Raw genomic sequence first — 21,187 nt, 5'->3', positions numbered from 1 at the left:
AAAATATGAAATCAGATAAAATGACTATTTTGTCTTTTTTTTTTTTTTTTTGTTTTTTTTTAATTTCCTTTTACTGTAGAAATCAAAAGGAAAGGAAAAATAAAATACAACATATTTCTCTCTCTCTCTCTCTCTCCCACCTAATTTTCACAAAGAGAAAATATCACCGCCGCAGTCGGAGATATGAACGCAGCCACCACCACCGGTCAATACCAACACAAAAAGAGTTGAAAGATGTGACTGTCACCACCAATGTCGAACATCCCAGAAAGCCCTCCATTTTTCGGCGAAGAAGAAGAACCAAGATATATAGATTTGTGGTGCTGAAAACCATATTTGTAGCTCTGATAAAGGTGACACTAAAGACCCTCAAGGCTTTTTATGCCTCCCATGACAAACAGAAGGTCTAATCGATTAGGGTTTTCTGGCAGCGATTGGATTAGAGTTTTCAAAATATCCAACGGTGAGTAGATTAGAGTTTTTCTAGAAGTGGGGATATAAGTCAACGACAAAGGGTTAGTCGATTAGGTATTCTAGATCTAGACACGAAATTATCTCTTATCTCTGGTGGTATGATCGTTGGCGGCGACGGTGTTGTAAACTGATCCTATTCGAGAAGACAAACTAAGAACGTGAGCAACCATATAAACCGAGAATCCATAAAGGAGAGCATTGTGACGACTTTGGCCATCGTAGCAACAAAATAGAGAGAAATAGAGAGGTGGTGATCGTAGCAGTAGAAGAGAGATACAATGTCGGTGTCGGCACCAGTCAATTTTCCGATGGACGGTGAAGAGAGTGAGTGAGAGATCGAGTCGGTAAAAGAGGGATGTAAGTGGGTTATGAAGGGGTAGGTTTAGATTTTGTCTTATGTTTTATTTTAATAAAGATAAAATAAATAAATAAATAAACAAAAAGAACGGATAAAACAATCATTTTAGTTAGTTTTAATTTTGAAAATGGTCCAAACATTTATAAACGGGAAAATGACTCTCGAGGGTAATTAACTTTTGCGTTTGTACTCATTTGGTCCTTTTTTTTTTGTATTCAATATACCATCGAACTTGTTGTTAGTGTTTACCATAGCCCTTTTGACCGGCTTTTGACCTGTGATAGCCGGTCAAAGGGTTATGGTGAACACAAACAACAAGTTCGATGGTATATTGAGTACAAAAAAAGGAAAGGGACCAAATGAGAACAAACGCAACAGTTGGTTACCCTCCTGATTCATTTTCTCTTTACTCATTTACAACAAATCTCACATCATCTCCTACTAATATTAATGACTTTATGAGATTTATTCTTGCTTCACTTCAAAACATAACCTACGAAAGGACATTATTTGTAACAACTCAAATTTTCAAACAAAATTTTCTTTTTATAAATAGAGTAATTTCATTCAAAACAAGGCATAAATAATTTAAGTGTCATGTCAAATACAAACTATCTAAATCCCAAGATCATAAAAACATTCTTCAGTGTGTATCGATCACGTCGGCGCCTTCCCACGGTCCTCGCTAGTACCTGAAACACATACATAACCACTGTAAGCATAAATGCTTAGTGAGTCCCCCAATATACACTTACGCACATACGCCTTTCCAGGCCCTAACCTTCCGGTCCTCAACACAACGCCTTCCGGCCCATAACATATTGCCTTCCGGCCCACATAACATACATAGCACACATATAACAAATAACTTACCACATGTAGCATACATATCACATATCATATCTGACCTTCCGGTCACAAAGTCAAACCCTTCCGGGTACAGTGCAGTGAGAAGACTCACCTCGTAAATGCTGAAAGCTAGCAAATCCTGAAATCACTCGTGCACAATCCGACGAGCTACAACCTCCCTATAACATCACATATCTCTCATTAACACTTTTATCTTCTAAGTGTGACTATCCCTAAGAAGTCAGACTTAGGTCAACTCTGGTCAACGGTCAACGGTCAACGGTCAACTCGACCGGACTCGGCGAGTGCCATGGCGACTCGGCGAGTCTAGACGTTCTCCAACTCTCTGAGAGTCCCTATCTACTCGTCGAGTATCCTCCTTGACCCGACGAGTTACTCCTGGAAGAATCGCGGGGCCACCCCGACTCCACTCGCCGAGTCTGAAGAACAGCTCGACGAGTTCCAGTCAATCTCCAAGCTACTCGCCGAGTCTGTTCATCGGACTCGGCGAGTCCATGCCATGCAGTCGATCAAACTGCTTCCTGAGATAAGTTTCGTCCCGAAATACACAAGCATGGGAACTTCTGGACCTCTAAAGGTCCTAATACAGGATTATAGTCGTTGGGTAACAAGGTACTAATTCATCTAATCACCAAATGGGTTCCATAAACCCTAAATCCATGCACACATCAACATAACAGAAAGGAATCCGAAATATTACCTGAAATATGCACTCTCTGTGTCCCCAAACCGCAGAACTCGAATCCCTTGTTGTTCCTTTAGCCAAAGCTCTTCTCCTCCTTGCACAACAATTTCTTCAAAGCCCTAATATCCTTCAATCTTGCTCTAGATGCCCACAGCCGTTTAGGGTTCTTCTCAGTCGACTAAAGACGGACAATGACGGCCTATAAGTGCATTATATACGACCCAAACCTGAACGGTTAGGGTTTTCGCTAAACAGCGTAGACTCGCCGAGTCCATATCGGACTCGTCGAGTCCAATCGCGAACCCGCGACCAAGTCTGCGATCCTACTCGGCGAGTCTAGGCTCCAACTCGCCGAGTCCCCTCTTAACTCACCCCAAAAACATAATTTAACAATACCTGAGATTCCGGGCTGTTACAACTCTCCCCCACTTGGATTAGACTTCGCCCTCGAAGTCTCACTCTGAAAATAGTTCCGGATGCTGCTCCCGCATCTCACGTTCCGGCTCCCAAGTCATTTCCGACCCCTTACGGTTTTGCCACTGGACCAACACCAGAGGTACTTCCTTGTTCCTCAGAACCTTGATCTTCCGATCCCTGATGGCCACTGGTCTCTCGGCATAATTCAGGCTCGCATCCACCTGAATATCCTCCAATGGAACCACTGCCGACTCATCGGCTATGCACTTCCTCAATTGTGACACATGAAAAGTGTCGTGGATCTGTCCCAACTCCGCTGGCAACTCCAACCGATATGCTACCCGGCCTATCCTTGCAATCACACGAAATGGTCCAATATACCGGGGCCCCAACTTGCCCCTCTTCCTGAATCGAATCACTCCTTTCCAAGGGGAGACCTTCAGGAGAACGAAGTCGCCGACCTGAAATTCAAGCTCGGATCGGCGCCTGTCTGCATAACTCTTCTGTCGGCTCTGGGCAGTCAATAACCTCTGCCTAACTTGCTGAATCTGTTCTGTCGTCTGAAGCACGATCTCCGTGCTGCCCATCACTCTCTGTCCCACCTCTCCCCAGCAAATAGGGGTCCGACATCTCCTACCATACAACAGCTCAAAAGGTGGCATACCAATGCTCGAATGATGGCTGTTGTTGTAGGAAAACTCTGCCAATGGTAAATACGCATCCCAACTACCCCCGAAGTCTAACACACACGCCCGAAGCATGTCCTCCAGCGTCTGAATCGTCCGCTCGCTCTGACCGTCTGTCTGGGGATGGTATGCGGTACTAAAATGCAATTTAGTACCCAGCTCCTCATGGAAATTCTTCCAGAATCTGGAAGTGAAGCGCACATCACGGTCTGAAACAATCGAGATTGGTACTCCATGCCGAGATACCACTTCTCTCACATATATCTCTGCCAACTTCTCCGCTGAAGAACTCTCGCTGATGGCAAGGAAGTGTGCACTCTTCGTCAACCTATCCACAATCACCCAAATTGCATCAACTCCCCTGGCAGTCCTCGGCAATTTGGTGATGAAATCCATAGTGATTTGTTCCCACTTCCACTCGGGGATCTCCAATGGCTGTAACTTGCCATGCGGCCTCTGGTGCTCGGCCTTGACCCTACGGCAGGTCAAGCACCTCTCAACGAACCATGCGACGTCCCTCTTCATACAGGGCCACCAATACTCTTTCCTCAAGTCCAAATACATCTTCGTAGCACCGGGATGGATCGAAAATTTCGATCTATGAGCCTCTTCCATCAAAGTAATACGCGTACCGCCCACAAACGGTACCCAAATCCGACCCTGAAACGTCATAAGCCCTCGCCCATCCTTAACGAACTCTGAAATTAACCCCACAACCCGCTCTTTCTTCTGCATTTCTGGTCGCACAGCTTCGGTCTGCGCCCCACGAATAGCATCCAACACTGGAGTCATCACAGTCAGTCTCAAGCATACATCTCGCAATGGAGTGCTCTCTGTCCTGCGGCTCAACGCGTCGGCTACCACATTAGCCTTACCTGGGTGGTACAGGATCTCACAATCATAATCCTTGACCACATCCAACCACCTCCTCTGACGCATATTTAGGTTGGGCTGATCCATCAAATACTTCAAGCTCTTATGGTCCGTATATATTGTACATCGAACCCCATACAGGTAGTGACGCCAAATCTTGAGAGCGAACACTACTGCTCCCAACTCTAAATCATGCGTGGGGTATCTCGCCTCATGAGGCTTCAGCTGCCTCGACGCGTAAGCTATCACATGACCCCTTTGCATCAACACTGCACCCAGTCCCGAAATTGATGCGTCGCAATATACCACAAAATCTTCCATCCCTTCTGGGAGAGCTAATACCGGGGCTTCGCACAACCTCTGGCGAAGTGTCTCAAAGGAGGTCTGCTGCTCGGGCCCCCATGAGAATGCAACACCCTTCTGGGTCAATCTGGTGAGTGGCACTGCGATCTTGGAGAAATCCTTGATGAATCTCCGATAATACCCTGCCAACCCAAGGAAGCTCCTGATCTCAGAAGGTGACTTCGGCACTTCCCAACTCATCACCGCCTCAACCTTGGCCGGATCGACCAATATCCCTTTCTGATTAACGACATGTCCTAGAAATTGGACCTCCCGTAGCCAGAAGTCACATTTGGAGAACTTTGCATAAAGCTTCTCCGACCTCAATACCTCGAGGACCTCCCTCAAATGCTCCTCATGCTGCTCTCTAGATCTAGAATACACCAGAATGTCGTCGATAAATACAATCACTGATCGATCCAACATCGGTCTGCATACCCTGTTCATGAGATCCATGAACACAGCCGGGGCATTGGTGAGCCCGAAAGGCATCACCACAAACTCATAATGCCCATATCGCGTCCTAAATGTTGTCTTCTGGACATCCTCATCCCGCACTCTCACCTGATGGTACCCTGACCTCAGATCGATCTTGGAAAACCAAGACGCTCCCTGCAACTGATCGAATAAATCATCGATCCTCGGTAACGGGTAACGGTTCTTGACCGTCAACTTGTTCAACTCCCGGTAATCAATGCACATCCGGTGTGAACCATCCTTCTTCTTGACGAACAGAATAGGTGCTCCCCACGGCGAGCTGCTCGGCCGAATGAATCCCTTCCCCAGCAACTCCTGGAGCTGCGAGGACAACTCTTGCATCTCTGGAGGTGCAAGACGATAAGGCACTTTAGCAATAGGCGCGGCCCCCGGAACCAGATCGATACCAAACTCTACTTGCCTCACAGGAGGTACTCCCGGCAGCTCCTCGGGGAAAACATCTGGAAACTCACGCACCACAGGGACCTCCTCAACTGACTTCAGTCTCTCGGAAACCACCCGCGTATCCATCACATACGCCAAAAAACCCTTACAGCCCTGCTGTAGACACTGCCTCGCCCTAGCGGCCGAACAAAAAGCTGATCCCGAACGGGTACCCTCGCCGTACACCGAAAGAACTCCCCCACTATGGTCTCGTATGGTCACCAACTGACGCTCACAGTCGATGACAGCGCCGAATCGGCTCAACCAGTCCATGCCTACGATGACACAGACATCACCCATCGCAATAGGAATTAGGTCAATCGGGAATTCGACCCCGAAAATCTCTAGCACGCATCCCCGAAGAACCTCCGTGGCACAAATCACTTTCTCGTCAGCTATAGAAACTCTCAATGGTCGACTCAACGACTCACGACTAGCGCTGATATGCTGAATAAAGGCTAAGGACACAAAGGACCTACTCGCACCCGAGTCAAATAACACTAAGGCAGGCACAGAGTTCACAAGGAAAGTACCTAAGCATATAATAACATAAGCATAACATCTCGACATTAAAATAAATACATGAATTACAACATACCTGCCACGACATCGGGCGCAGCGCGGACCTCCTCCGCAGTCAGCTGAAAGGCTCTCCCACGAGCCCTCGGGGCCTCGACCTTCACCGGTCGAGCCTCAGTAGTCCTGGCAATAGGTGCAGATCCCTGACGAAGCTGCGGACACTCGGCCTTCCGATGGCCGGTCTGGTTGCAATGAAAGCAAACCATAAACCCCTTGGGGCACTCCCTAGCAATGTGCCCCTCCTTGCCGCACTTGTAGCAAGCACCGGCTCGACACGCCCCATCGTGACCCTTGCCGCACTTTCCGCAAGTGCGGCTCTTCGGACCTCCCGTCCTCGAATCGGCGGACTTGATCCGCTTGGCTGCCGGCTGAGACTGAGCCGGCCGCCGGTCTGCCTGTTGAGACTCGGCCTCCTCCCTGGCCTGAGTCTCCAACTCGATCTCACGCTTCCTGGCATTCGCCTGAAGCTCCGTAAAAGTATGATAGGTGGAGTTCGACACAAACTCCCGGATATCCCTCCTCAAGACACCCAAGTACCGGCTCATCCGAGCCTGCTCTGTGGACACCAGCTCGGGGCAAAACATCGCCCTCTCATGAAACTTCCGCGTGATCGCCGCCACCAAATCTGTACCCTGCTTGAGGGTTAAGAACTCCTGAACCAATCGTTCCCGCTCCACCGGGGGAACGTACTCATCCCTGAACATGGCAGTAAACCCCTCCCATGTCACCGCTGTAGTCTCTGCCAAAGTGAAGTTCGCCGTCACGAACTTCCACCAGTCCTTCGCTCCCAGACGGAGCTGGTTCAAAGCGAATCGTACCCTCAGGTGCTCCGGGCATGAACAAGTGTAGAAGCACCCCTCTATGTTCGCGATCCACCTCATCGCAGCAATCGGATCCTGCGTCCCATCGAACTCCGGTGGCTTCGTGTTGCTGAACTCTCGGAACAGCAACGAGTCACCCCCCTGTGGCCTAGCAGCGGCCACAGCTGCGGTAGCTGCAGCGGTTGCAGCCTCAGTCAATGCGGCGTACCGCTCATCGAATGTCTCCATCAGGGTGGTCTTAATAGACCCAAACATCTCCGGGATCTCAGCCCGGATCGCCGCCGCCACCTCCTCGTGAATCATCTGACGAATCTCCTCGTCACTCACACCGCTCGTACTCGCTCCGTGGCATGGTCTAACCATGATGTCTCTGAAATACAACATAAAACTATCAGAGACTCCATCGAGTGTAATTGCACTCGATAACGCAACCCTACTCAATCTCCGATATCCAGGGATTCATACTTAGGTCTCCCACTGACCCGGTGTCTTCGGTAGTACGGGCCCAATACTACCGACCACACCACATCAGCATTCATCCCAAGTCTTCCTCCCCAAACCCCGGATAGTGAGTACTCTACTTCTGATATGCACTATCTACCCGCATACTAGCAAAGCATCTCATATCGGCAAACTTCCCTAGACTAAGGCATCACAAATCAGGCCACTCTAGTCCTATCATGAATACCTAGTCTTCTAGCATGCATAACAATTTACATTATATAACATTGTAAGGTATTTTGGGGATCTTTACCGTTCGGGCGCTGACTGATCGTACACACTGCTTCTTTCTTGCTTACCACAAAACCATTTACAAAAGTTTATGCCTTTATTTAAAAAGTTTTCCTCAAATCCTCGGTTTGAGTTCAGTTACTCCCGAAGGTGCACCCGAATCCCTCAAACCAAGGCTCTGATACCAATTGTAACAACTCAAATTTTCAAACAAAATTTTCTTTTTATAAATAGAGTAATTTCATTCAAAACAAGGCATAAATAATTTAAGTGTCATGTCAAATACAAACTGTCTAAATCCCAAGATCATAAAAACATTCTTCAGTGTGTATCGATCACGCCGGCGCCTTCCCACGGTCCTCGCTAGTACCTGAAACACATACATAACCACTGTAAGCATAAATGCTTAGTGAGTCCCCCAATATACACTTACGCACATACGCCTTTCCAGGCCCTGACCTTCCGGTCCTCAACACAACGCCTTCCGGCCCATAACATATTGCCTTCCGGCCCACATAACATACATAGCACACATATAACAAATAACTTACCACATGTAGCATACATATCACATATCATATCTGACCTTCCGGTCACAAAGTCAAACCCTTCCGGGTACAGTGTAGTGAGAAGACTCACCTCGTAAATGCTGAAAGCTAGCAAATCCTGAAATCACTCGTGCACAATCCGACGAGCTACAACCTCCCTATAACATCACATATCTCTCATTAACACTTTTATCTTCTAAGTGTGACTATCCCTAAGAAGTCAGACTTAGGTCAACTCTGGTCAACGGTCAACGGTCAACGGTCAACTCGACCGGACTCGGCGAGTGCCATGGCGACTCGGCGAGTCTAGACGTTCTCCAACTCTCTGAGAGTCCCTATCTACTCGTCGAGTATCCTCCTTGACCCGACGAGTTACTCCTGGAAGAATCGCGGGGCCACCCCGACTCCACTCGCCGAGTCTGAAGAACAGCTCGACGAGTTCCAGTCAATCTCCAAGCTACTCGCCGAGTCTGTTCATCGGACTCGGCGAGTCCATGCCATGCAGTCGATCAAACTGCTTCCTGAGATAAGTTTCGTCCCGAAATACACAAGCATGGGACCTTCTGGACCTCTAAAGGTCCTAATACAGGATTATAGTTGTTGGGTAACAAGGTACTAATTCATCTAATCACCAAATGGGTTCCATAAACCCTAAATCCATGCACACATCAACATAACAGAAAGGAATCCAAAATATTACCTGAAATATGCACTCTCTGTGTCCCCAAACCGCAGAACTCGAATCCCTTGCTGTTCCTTTAGCCAAAGCTCTTCTCCTCCTTGCACAACAATTTCTTCAAAGCCCTAATATCCTTCAATCTTGCTCTAGATGCCCACAGCCGTTTAGGGTTCTTCTCAGTCGACTAAAGACGGACAATGACGGCCTATAAGTGCATTATATACGACCCAAACCTGAACGGTTAGGGTTTTCGCTAAACAGCGTAGACTCGCCGAGTCCATATCGGACTCGTCGAGTCCAGTCGCGAACCCGCGACCAAGTTTGCGATCCTACTCGGCGAGTCTAGGCTCCAACTCGCCGAGTCCCCTCTTAACTCACCCCAAATACATAATTTAACAATACCTGAGATTCCGGGCTGTTACATTATTCATACATGTACAACTTTGTAATGCACTTGAATATTTATTAGGGGAATCTTGACTAAGCAGGCGCATTTCATGACTACATTTACATTTCCAATCAAATGATTTATCGTATCATGGATTCTAGACAAGTCTACAAACGAGTGGAATCACAAGTGCTATTATTTTTGAGTTTACTTAGTTTTAAGATCGAACTCATGGGATAAGATAAAACATCAATATGTACAATATTATGGTGATGTGTCTACAAAAGCAGCATGATATTGTACATATTGATGTTGTATCTTATCCCATGAGTTCGATCTTAAAGCTAAGTAAACTCCAAAATTACAGCACTTGTGATTCCACTCGTTTGTAGACTTGTCTAGAATCCATGATACGATAAATCGTTTGATTGGAAATGTAAATGTAGTCATGAAATGCGCCTGCTTAGTCAAGATTCCCCTAATAAATATTCAAGTGCATTACAAAGTTATACATGTATGAATAATGTCCTTTCGTAGGTTATGTTTTGAAGAGAAGCAAGAATGAATCTCATAAAGTCATTAATATTAGTAGGAGATGATGTGGGATTTGTTGTAAATGAGTAAAGAGAAAATGAATCAATAGGGTAACCAACTGTTGCGTTTGTTCTCATTTGGTCCCTTTTTTTTTGTATTCAATATACCATCGAACTTGTTATTTGTGTTCACCATAACCCTTTGACCGGCTATCACAGGTCAAAAGCCGGTCAAAAGGGCTATGGTAAACACTAACAACAAGTTTGATGGTATATTGAATACAAAAAAAAAGGGACCAAATGAGTACAAACGCAAAAATTAATTACCCTCAAGAGTCATTTTCCCTTTATAAACATATATTTTGGACTAGTAGTGAGAACTGATAGTCCTACTCTAAAACTTCTTGGACCAAAGTGAGAACTTTTGGCTAAACGGGCACCATTTTTGCAAAATTGTCCCTAATATATTTTTAAGGCCTTACTTGTAAAATACTATGTAATTAAAATATGGATAAATATATGAAAATTGAATAAACTAATCAAATGTTTATAGTATTTTGAAGGAAATAATCAATTCATATATTTTTTTTGCAAAATAACCTTGCAACTCCGGAATGGACATTTTAGAGTTGTCGAAAATGGGTCAAGCCCACTAGTGAATCTAGGTGTTATATATATATATATATATATATATATATATATATATATATATATATATATATATATATATATATATATATATATATAATTAGGTTATTTTGTTTCTTATATCTATTATGTGCCAGAATGCATATATCTGGACCATCAGATGAAATATAACTAATGGTCATGATCTGAGAGTCTATGATATTACAATGGGATAGCATATACTATATAATCACACAAATTTCAGCATAAAAGTATTTTGGACAATTAACTATTTTTAAAAATGGAAATTTTTAGGGATAATTAATTCTCCTAATTTTAAAAATTTGGATTTTTTATATTAATTCAATTTTAATTCTAATGTAATTTGTAAACATAACCGATTTTATTCCGTCATAATGTTTTTTGTTAGAATGATGTTCTTTCAGAATTTTATTCTATTAGAATATTATTGAAGAATAACATAATTCTTGAATCCCCGGTTGAAGAATAACAATGTTCTAATATATTCTTATACATTCAAACATAAATTCAAATTCTTACATATTCTAACAGACTAATAGTCTTATACATTTTAATATAATTATACATATTCTAAAAAAATATCAACAAAAATGAATAAAATTGTTAAAAAATAACAACATTCTTAAATTGTGAGTGTGATCAATCTTTTATTCATTTTTCAAGTAATTCCTATCATGTCTTCAACCCGTTATTCCAGTCATTCATATTACAAATACAAAAAAAAAAAAAAAAAAAAAAAAAAAAAAACAACAACAACAACGAAGTACGGTTAAAAGCATGTTACTTGCAATTCTTCTCACTTTATATATTATGACAGAATACGTATAATATGATAGAATTCAAATAATACATTATGGAAGAATACATAAAATACATTCTAACAGAATACATAAAATACATTCTGCTAGTTATAGCTTTAATCGCCACTATACTTGTTTTTTTTTTTTTTAACTTCATTCCAAGTCTTTCTTAGGTATGATCAATATTTGATTCGTTCTTGAAGGCATTCTGAAAGAATAACATGCATTATTCATTATTACCAGTTAAGCAAATATACTTGTCAACAAACATTCTTAAAACATTCTGACAGAATGCATTTATACAAATAAATTTTGACAAATTGTATATATTATATCAAGTTCTCTTTTAGACATTTTCACAAACACCTTACATGCAATAAAATTAAAATAAAACTAACATATGTTTGATTTTCCATTAATAATTCTACAATAAAATTAAAATAAAATTAACATATGTTTCTGCAAGTTTTTTTAATACACGTAATGAACATTAATAGATAAAAACAACTTACTGTAATTTGTTAATTAGATACAACATTTTTTTTGCCCAAATGGTGAAGTAAAATTAACACAATATGCCAACATGAAAAAAGTTACTTCATGCTCCATTATTGAAAATACGGCAATACAACATTGTATAATTGCTAATCATTCTAAACTAGCAATACAACCAAGCTTAAGAATAGGAGTGCATGAATGTTTCGTGTATGTTCCAAGATATTCAAGTTCGAATCCACATATCAAGAAATATATTAAAAAATGGATTAAATGAAATCTCATGTAGGGTTTTAAGCCTCATTCATCCAATGTATAATTCCAATTGACCCCACCTAAATTAAAGGAGAAGTGTGAATGGGGTTGAATTAAAGGAGAAGTGTGAATGGGGTACAACCGAAGCGTATTTAAAAATTAAAAGAAGTGAGAAGATTACCTGATTGGGGGATACGACGACGCCTGCCACCAAGGTGAACAAGATCAGATCGGAAAGGGAAGCAGAACCAAAAAAATCAGAAGAGGAAAGTGAAAAACCATGAGCGCTATTGTATCGATCGAGAAACCTTCTTCTGAATCTGAATCGTACTAAAAAAATAAACAATAAGGCTTCATTTATCTGAAGCTAAGGATTTCAATGAACATATGATGATTGAACACAATTCAAATATCAAAAGCTTGAATAGTCAAAAGAACAATACAATTTTATTACCTCGTGCAATACCACTCAATCTAGGTAGTATTCGGTAAATAGGTAGTCCACCCTCAAAATCACTTCTTGAAAGCATATGTCAGCATCGTTTTCCATGGTGGGTATGTTTCTTGGATTGTGTTTCAAAAAATGGAAATGGAAGGGAAGCAAGAGATGAGATAGGGCTGAGGAGACAAAACATATTATAGAGTGCATACATGGAAGCCGGCTATCTCCAAATTGAAGCTTGGAAGTAGATGAGTACTCGTATGCCATCCTCTTTAAAAAAATGCTTCGATGGAGGATGGGATAACAGGGTATACAGATGAATGAAAAAAAAGCCCTAATTTTTAGCTTAAATTTGCAGGGAGTTCGACAGCCTCTTGTCCACTATGAAATGATGGAGCACCTTCTTCTCAATGAGGGTGAGTAGAAACATAAATGGGTGGTGAAGGACAGTTGGTGAAGACGGTAGTTGAGGAGGAAGATAGATGTGCAGTGCAGGGCGCCGATTGAAATCGATTTAGGGCTAATGTTCTATATTTATCTTTTGCTTCTTACATGATATAAGGAATTGTTGTTGATCTACTATAATTAACTATGAAAATATTACTATAATACCCTTAAATGATTTACGTAATGATTTATTTTTTCCTAATTTCATATTGGTGCATTCATACACACAATAGTTACTAGAAACATTTGAACCTAGCTCTCTTTCTCTCTCTCTCTCTCTCTCTCTCTCTATATATATATATATATATATATATATATATATATATATATATATATATATATATATATATATAGCCGAATACATGTGTGTTGCATAAAATACTACTATATACTTGAATATTTACAAATATATGTTTTTTAAATATAATAGTGACGTTATTGTTGATGTTAATATAATAATTTTATATTAAGTTGCTATAAAACATTGATTAATTTGAATTATATATAAGGCAGTAATCTGTTAAAACTATATAATTTCAATCGTCTCAACGGCCTCTACCTACGGGTTAGAAATGAAAAAAAATAAATATAATATATGGTTTAATGTTATTTATAGTTATTTTCATGATTAATCAATTAAAAAAAAATATTTGTTTAACATTTAAATTTTTATCATTTTAATTATTTAAAACATCAAACATAGTTTTTTGTTTTTAAAGGTAATAACACAAATTTTTATATAATGTTAATTTTGATAATTATTGTTTTAATTTATTTAAAATGGAAAATGACGCAACAACCCTATTATGTATTTCGATTTTACCATTTCAGTCCCTAAAGTTATATTCATATCCGATAAGGGAACAAAGTTGATGTCGACCTATTTTTTTGGTCACTACGACCTAATATACCAAGTTAAAGCTGATGTGGCTTATGATTTGGGTTATTTTATTAAAAAAATAATAATCAAAATTAGAGCCCACCATCTCTCTCTCTCTCTCTCTCTCTCTCCCTCTTAATCTCTCTTATTCTTGGTACAAAACCCACCATGAAACCTCAACAACCTACCATCTTTGCTTTCTTTTTTTATTGACCGGAGCAACCCCAACTGATGTTGTCATCAACCACCTGTTAGTGGCCCCAACTGTGTCACCACCACCCCCTTCGAATTTGTACAATGGCGAGAGGAAGAGATTGTAACGTCCATAAAATTCATAAAAATCTAAAACTTTTTCAAACATCCAAAAACCACCATTTATTACAAATTGTTTTCAAAATAGTTCAATATTAGAGAATCCCAGAAATCATAATATAACATGTGAGGAGGTGCACGATCAAGCATTCACCTTCCCATGATCATCCGAAGTACCTAAAACAAAATCCACAACTGTAACCCCAAAGCTTAGTGAGTTCCCCCAAAGTACCAACACTCACAAATAACACATATCACAAACAACATATAATGGGTCCAATCAACCATCGGGTTGGAATACCCCAGGCCCCTCAACCATCGGGTTGGAATGCCAACATACTATGGGTCTGATCAACCATAGGGTTGGAATACCCCATGCCCCTCAACCATCGGGTTGGAATGCCAACATACTATGAGTCTAATCATCCTTGGGATGGAATACTATGAGCCCTCAACCATCGAGTTGGAATACCACTGCCTGTTGGCTTACAAACAAAGCAGTGAAGCCTCAACCACCAATCAAACATGTGCACATATATAGATAATCATATAACCGTATACAGCTAGTCAAACAGGTCTTACCGATCACTAATCATAGCAACATCCTATCTACCAGTATACAGAACATAATAGCATAGCAACATCCTATCTACCAGGATACCGATCTAACAGATCATAACAACATAGCAACATCCTATATACCAGGATACCGATCTAACAGATCATAATAGTACTTAATCATATGACAAAACAAGATAACAATCCAAAGGGCCGACCTTGGTGCCTTAGACCCTTAAGTACGGTAAGGAAAACTCACCTCACAAGCTGAACAGAACTGATAAGGACCGACTCCGAATCTTAGCTCTTTACTCAATGCCTACATTCACCAAGTGATCAATCCATCAAAATCCCAAAATACCCTCAAAGTCAAACTTGGCCAACCATGGTCAAAGTCAAAGTCAAAAATCAAGGTCAACAGTCCATGTTAACCCAACTCGTCGAGTACATTTATTGCTTGTTGAGTTTCTTCAGTACTCAGAGAAACGGGAAAAAACCAACTCACCGAGTTGTCAGAACAACTCGTCGAGTTCCTACAGTGTCCAGAACGAAGCAAGAGGCTAAAACACCAGAATGAAGCTTATTAAGGGACTTAGGGAATGAAGGAGGGCCAAGACTTGAAAAAGCTTAAAGCTTTAGTCCCAATGGGGCCACAAGGCTTCCAGATCTGAAGTTCTAACTTCATAAAATGCCCAAATCCAAGAATGGTCCCAAAATGAGCCAAAAATAGCCATAAACTCTCAAATGAAGAGATCTAGTAATTAGATGGTCAATGTATCGACTTTATACCTCAATGTGGATGCAACAATAGTGAATATTTTGGATCTAGAGCTTCTCCCTTCAGCCAAGCACCACCAACTTCAAACTTCTTCAAGAAAAGCACCAAAGAACACTCTTTAAATTCACACACACACTCAAAATCAAGAGGGAACGCGCAATTAGGGTTTCTCTGGACTGAGGGGACGATAAGGGAGGCTAAAAGTGAGTCATAAAGTCTTTAAATAGGATGAAAAACCCTGAAAATTAGGGTTTCATAAACAACTGTCAACTCGTTGAGTTTTTCTCAACAACTTGTCGAGTAGATAGCTTCCTACACGTCGATTCTGAGGCCATCAATTCGACAAGTTCAAAGGTAAAAATGTATTTTAAGCCGTAAATCTTATACCTGGGATTTAGGATGTTACAACTCTCCCCCTCTTAAACTAGGCTTCGTCCTCGAAGCCTTCTGCCGTGAACAAATCCGAATAATGCTCCCGCATCTCGTCATCCCGCTCCTAACTCCACTCGGATCCCCTCCGATGCTGCCACTATACCTTTACCAAATGTATCTCCTCGTTACATAGAATCTTTTCCTTCCACTCCAAAATAGCCATCATCCTCTCAACATAGTTCAGGCGCTCATCGATCTGAAAATCATCCAATGACACAACCACATCCTCATCCAATACACACTTTTGCAACTGCGAAACGTGGAATGTGATATGGATCTGGTTGAGCTCCTTCGGAATATCCAATCTCTATGCCACCTTGCCAACCCTGGAAATAATTCGAAACGGCCCAAAGTATCGACGACCCAACTTTCCCCTCTTCCTGAAGCGGATCACACCCTTCCAGGGTGAGACCTTCAGTAACACCATGTCACCGACCTGAAACTCCAACTCAGCTCGGCACCGGTCGGCGTAACTCTTCTGCCAACTCTGAGCAGTCTGCAAGCGTTGCCTGATCTGCTGAATCATCTTGGTAGTCTACAAGACCACCTCAGTCCGACCTAACACCCTGTGACCAACCTCGTCCCAACAAACTAGGGTACGACATCTCCGCCCGTATAACAGCTCAAAAGGTAGGGCACCAATGCTGGAGTGAAAGTTTTTGATGTAGGAGAACTCTACAAGGGGTAGGTAAGTGTCCCAACTCCCACCAAAATCAATGAGACATGCTCGCAACATGTCCTCGAGAGTCTGAATGGTCCGCTCAATCTGGTCATCGGTCTACGGATGATAAGCTATGCTGAAATGTAGCCTCGTGCCCAGTTCCTCATGGAACATCTGCTAGAAACAGGAGGTAAACTGAACATCACAGTATAAAAAAATAGTGACTAATACCCCATGGCGAGCAACGATCTTGCGAATATATACATCGACCAACTTCTCGGCCGATGAGCTCTCCCGAATTGCCAGAAAATGGGCACTCTTGGTCAATCGGTCCACGATGACCCAAGTAGAATCGAAACTCTTTTCCGTTCTTGGCAACTTGGTAATGAAACCCATCATGATCTGCTCCCACTTCCACATGGGAACCTCTAGAGGCTGTAGTTTTCCATGCGGCCTCTGATGCTCGGCGTTGACCATCCAATGGGTCAAGCACCTCTCGGCGTACCAAGTGATTTCTCTTTTCATGTACGACCACTAGTAACTCAGTCTCAGATCCCGGTACATCTTGGAGGCCTCCGGGTGAATATAGAAGCAAGACTCATGAGCCTCCTCCAATACAATCTATCTGACCCCAGCAGGAACATGAATCCATACTCGTCCATAATGGGTCAACAAACCACGACTGTCCTGAACAAATCTAGTGATCTCGCCCCTGATCCTCACATTCTTCCAATTTTCCTCCTACACTCCCTCGGCCTGAGCCTCACTAATCAAACTGACCAACATAGAATCCACAGATATCCTCATACATGCCACTGGAACAGATGGTTCAGCCAACTTGCGGCTCAGGGAATCTCCCACTACTTTCGCTTTACCCGGATGGTAAAGGCTCTTGCAATCATAATCCTTGACTACATCCAGCCACCTGCGTTGTATCATGTTTAGGTTCGACTGATCCATAGTGTGTCTCAGACTCTTGTGATCTGTGTACATGGTACAACGGACCCATTATAGGTAATGCCTCCAGATCTTGAGGGCGAACACCACCGCTCCCAACTCAAGATCATGCGTGGGATATCTCGCCTCATGTGACTTTAGCTGCCACGAAGCGTAAGCTATCACCCATCCTCTCTGTATGAGAACTACCCCAATCCCGTGATGGATTCATCACGGAAAACTACAAAATCCTCTACTCCCTCAGGGAGGGTCAAGACCGGTGCCTCGTAGAGTCTCTACCAAAGGGACTCAAATGCCGTATGATGCTAAGGGCCCCACCAGAACTCCACCCCTTCCTCGTCAGATGAGTGAGGGGTACCACAATCTTGGAGAAATCCTGAATAAATCTCCGATAGTACCCTGCCAACCCTAAGAAACTCCTGATGTCTGAAGGAGATTTCAGAACCTCCCACTGCATCACCGCATCAATTTTGGCCGGATCGACCAAAATCTCATCCTAGTTAACGAGGTGTCCAAGGAACTGAACCTCTCGCAACCAAAACTCACATTTCAAGAACTTCGCATAAAGCCACTCTCGTCTCAAAACTCCCAGAAGCTTTCGGAGATGCTCCTCATGCTGCTCTTGTTGGATTAGGTGTCTAATCCCATAACTATATTTTGTATGTACTTGACCCGATAGTAGCATGATCCATTTCGGGTTGGCTTCACCAGAATAATTTGATAGGATGGATATTTGAGAAATAGGTTATTTGTGATTTATTAATATATTATAAGAATAATATATTAATTGAGAAATCATATTATTTAATTACTATTGGTCAAGAATTAATTTGGAATTAATTTAGTGATCAAAAGAGACTAATTAAATTTACAAGGACTGATTAGGTAAATCAATAATATTTATAGTTTGGGCTAATGATCCAAGTTGATTATGTTTGGGCTACTTCTATGTGGAAGTCCATGAAGAGTTAATCTAAAGGGCCTATCATATGGATCATTGGATTACCAAAGGTTTTAGGGTTTTACATATGAAACCCTAAGGATTCCAAACTATAAATTGAACCCCAAGCTTGCTAAAATCGGCCCTATGTATTCTAAGAAGAAGCTAGCCTATTTTGATGTCTCCGAAATCTCTCTCATATTCCTCTAATTGTTCTTGGTGTTTGTGACTTGTTTGAGGCATCATACTTGAGGTGATAGGCTCTTATAAGGCCAAGTTCTACAAGCTACAACAAAGAGGTAATCATCTAACTAGTTTTTTATTTTATGTTTTAAATATCAATGTTGTATGCTAGTTAGGCTTCATGCTTTGGATAAAAAGAAATTGCCTGTAAATTAGAGAAAACTTAGATCCAAGGCATTAGGGTTGTATGTGTACCATAGGAGTGTTATACTACTTAAATCCAACAGTGGTATCAGAGCCATGTGTGTTTTCTGTGATAGATGCTTTTGTTAATTGTTCAAAGTTGAAAAAACTACAATCTGCATTCTGTCTGTTGGACTCGATGAGTCCCATGAGTGGACTCGATGAGTTGAGTCGTATGATGATGAACTCGATGAGTCCATTGCCTGACTCGACGAGTTACATCATCTGTTTGCAGATGTTCGGGGTTTTTGGCCTGAAATGGATTAAGATCATTATCACAAACTGTTTTGGCTCATAAAATTCGATTTTATTGATAAGGTAATGATTATCTTCATTCAATTTAATGATGATTGTCAATTTTAGGATAATTACTTGATTTTGTGAAAAACTAATTATTTGTGAAATTTGAATCATCTTGCTATATGAATTTGAATTTGATCAAATTGGTAAATGATAAAAAAAATATATGATTATTTTATTAGTTTAAATTTGATCTAACTGTTTTAAAGGGAGTTACAAAACTTGTCATCAAGTTTTGGAAGCCAAAAGGTTTTGAAGAGTTTCAAAACTTGCCCTCAAGTTTTGAAATTTGAAAAGTCTCATTAAATTCTAGAACTCTAGTAATTGAAAGTTTTCAAAATGTGCAACTCTTGGTTTCGTAACTTAGAAAAATTAATTGAATAGTTTTAATTTTGAGTTTTATATTCAGAACCATGATGTTTTTTGAATAGTTCAAATTACACTATTATGGAGTGTAACGATCCAAAAATCATGACTAAAAATTTCTTTAAAAAACATTACTAAAATCATATTTATAAAAACTGTATCATAAGTCATAACATAAATTCTCGAGTATTAATTCAAAACATAATATCATTATCAGAGTCAAGCATTCCCAGGCTAACTGACTATGATGTGTGCACTGCAATCTTTCCCGAGCTCCTCTTTTGAAAACTGAGTACCTGAAACCAAAACTGAAAACCGTAAGCACGAAGCTTAGTGAGCTCCCCCAATCTACCACATACCATGCAATAACCTATAAAGCACATACTGGGCCTTGCCCACTGCATCGGATCAAGGTCCGGACAGACTGGGGCCTTGCCCCCTGCATCAGACCGAAGTCTGGAAACTGACTGGGACCTTGTCCTCTGCATCGGACCGAAGTCCGGACTAACTGGGGCCTTGCCCCCTGCATCGGACCTAAGTCCGGAAGCTGACTGGGACCTTGTCCCCTGCATCAGACCGAAGTCCGGAAACTGACTGAACATAGCATAGCATAACATATCAACTAGCATGAACACATATACTGCATACTGCATCGGGCCGTAGCCCGGAACACATAACACATAACACATAACACATAACACATAAATCCTGTCTGAGCCACGAAGGCATCAAACATACTAACTACTGCATCGGACCGAAGTTTGGAAACTACTGCTAACTGAACGGGTCGGCATTGTGGCCTTAGACCCGTTCCTACTGGAAGGAAACTCACCTGATACTACTGAACTGCTGCTGCTAATCCCTTTAGCTGCTACATGACCTCTGACTTCGAACTGCTGCTCCACTAGCTCCTCGAGCTACCAATATCAATATAACACTTAGTCCAACTGACCTCCAAAGGTCAACTAAGTCAACTCTGGTCAAAGTCAACCTTCCAGGTCAACCCTACTCGCTGAGTCCACCTAATGACTCGCCGAGTTCATATGCTCAGGGTCTTTCTATTCGCGACTCGACTCGTCGAGTCAGTCCATGACTCGCCTAGTCAACTATTCCCGAGTCCTGACCTGTCCAACTCGCTGAGTCTCTACATAACTCACTAATCTGAGCCTTGACTCGAAGGGTTTAGGGTTTCGCGACTTGACTCGCCGAGTCCATGAACAGACTCGTCGAGTCCAAGGCAATCTTCAACAGACTCGTCGAGTTGTTCATCCAACTCGTCGAGTTCATCTCCATCTTCATACTACTCGCCGAGTCCACTCAAAGGACTCGTCGAGTCCATTCAGTCCTTAATCCATGCAGTGGCTTTTCGAGCCAAACAGGGCTTCCAACTCAAAGATCCATACTTCTAAGGCCTATCCCCCACGTAAAGTGGCAAACTTTACGTGTAAATCAAGAGATCTAGGCTTAAAACAATCCAAACTAGGGTTTAAGACAAAGAGGCTTCACTATCAACCCAATAACAGATGCTTTATGACTTTCTAGGCCAATATACACTCAGATCTG

Source organism: Lactuca sativa, chromosome 1 (genome assembly GCF_002870075.4).
Source record: "Lactuca sativa cultivar Salinas chromosome 1, Lsat_Salinas_v11, whole genome shotgun sequence".
Classification (NCBI taxonomy): domain Eukaryota; kingdom Viridiplantae; phylum Streptophyta; class Magnoliopsida; order Asterales; family Asteraceae; genus Lactuca; species Lactuca sativa.
This window is presented reverse-complemented; position numbering follows the sequence as displayed.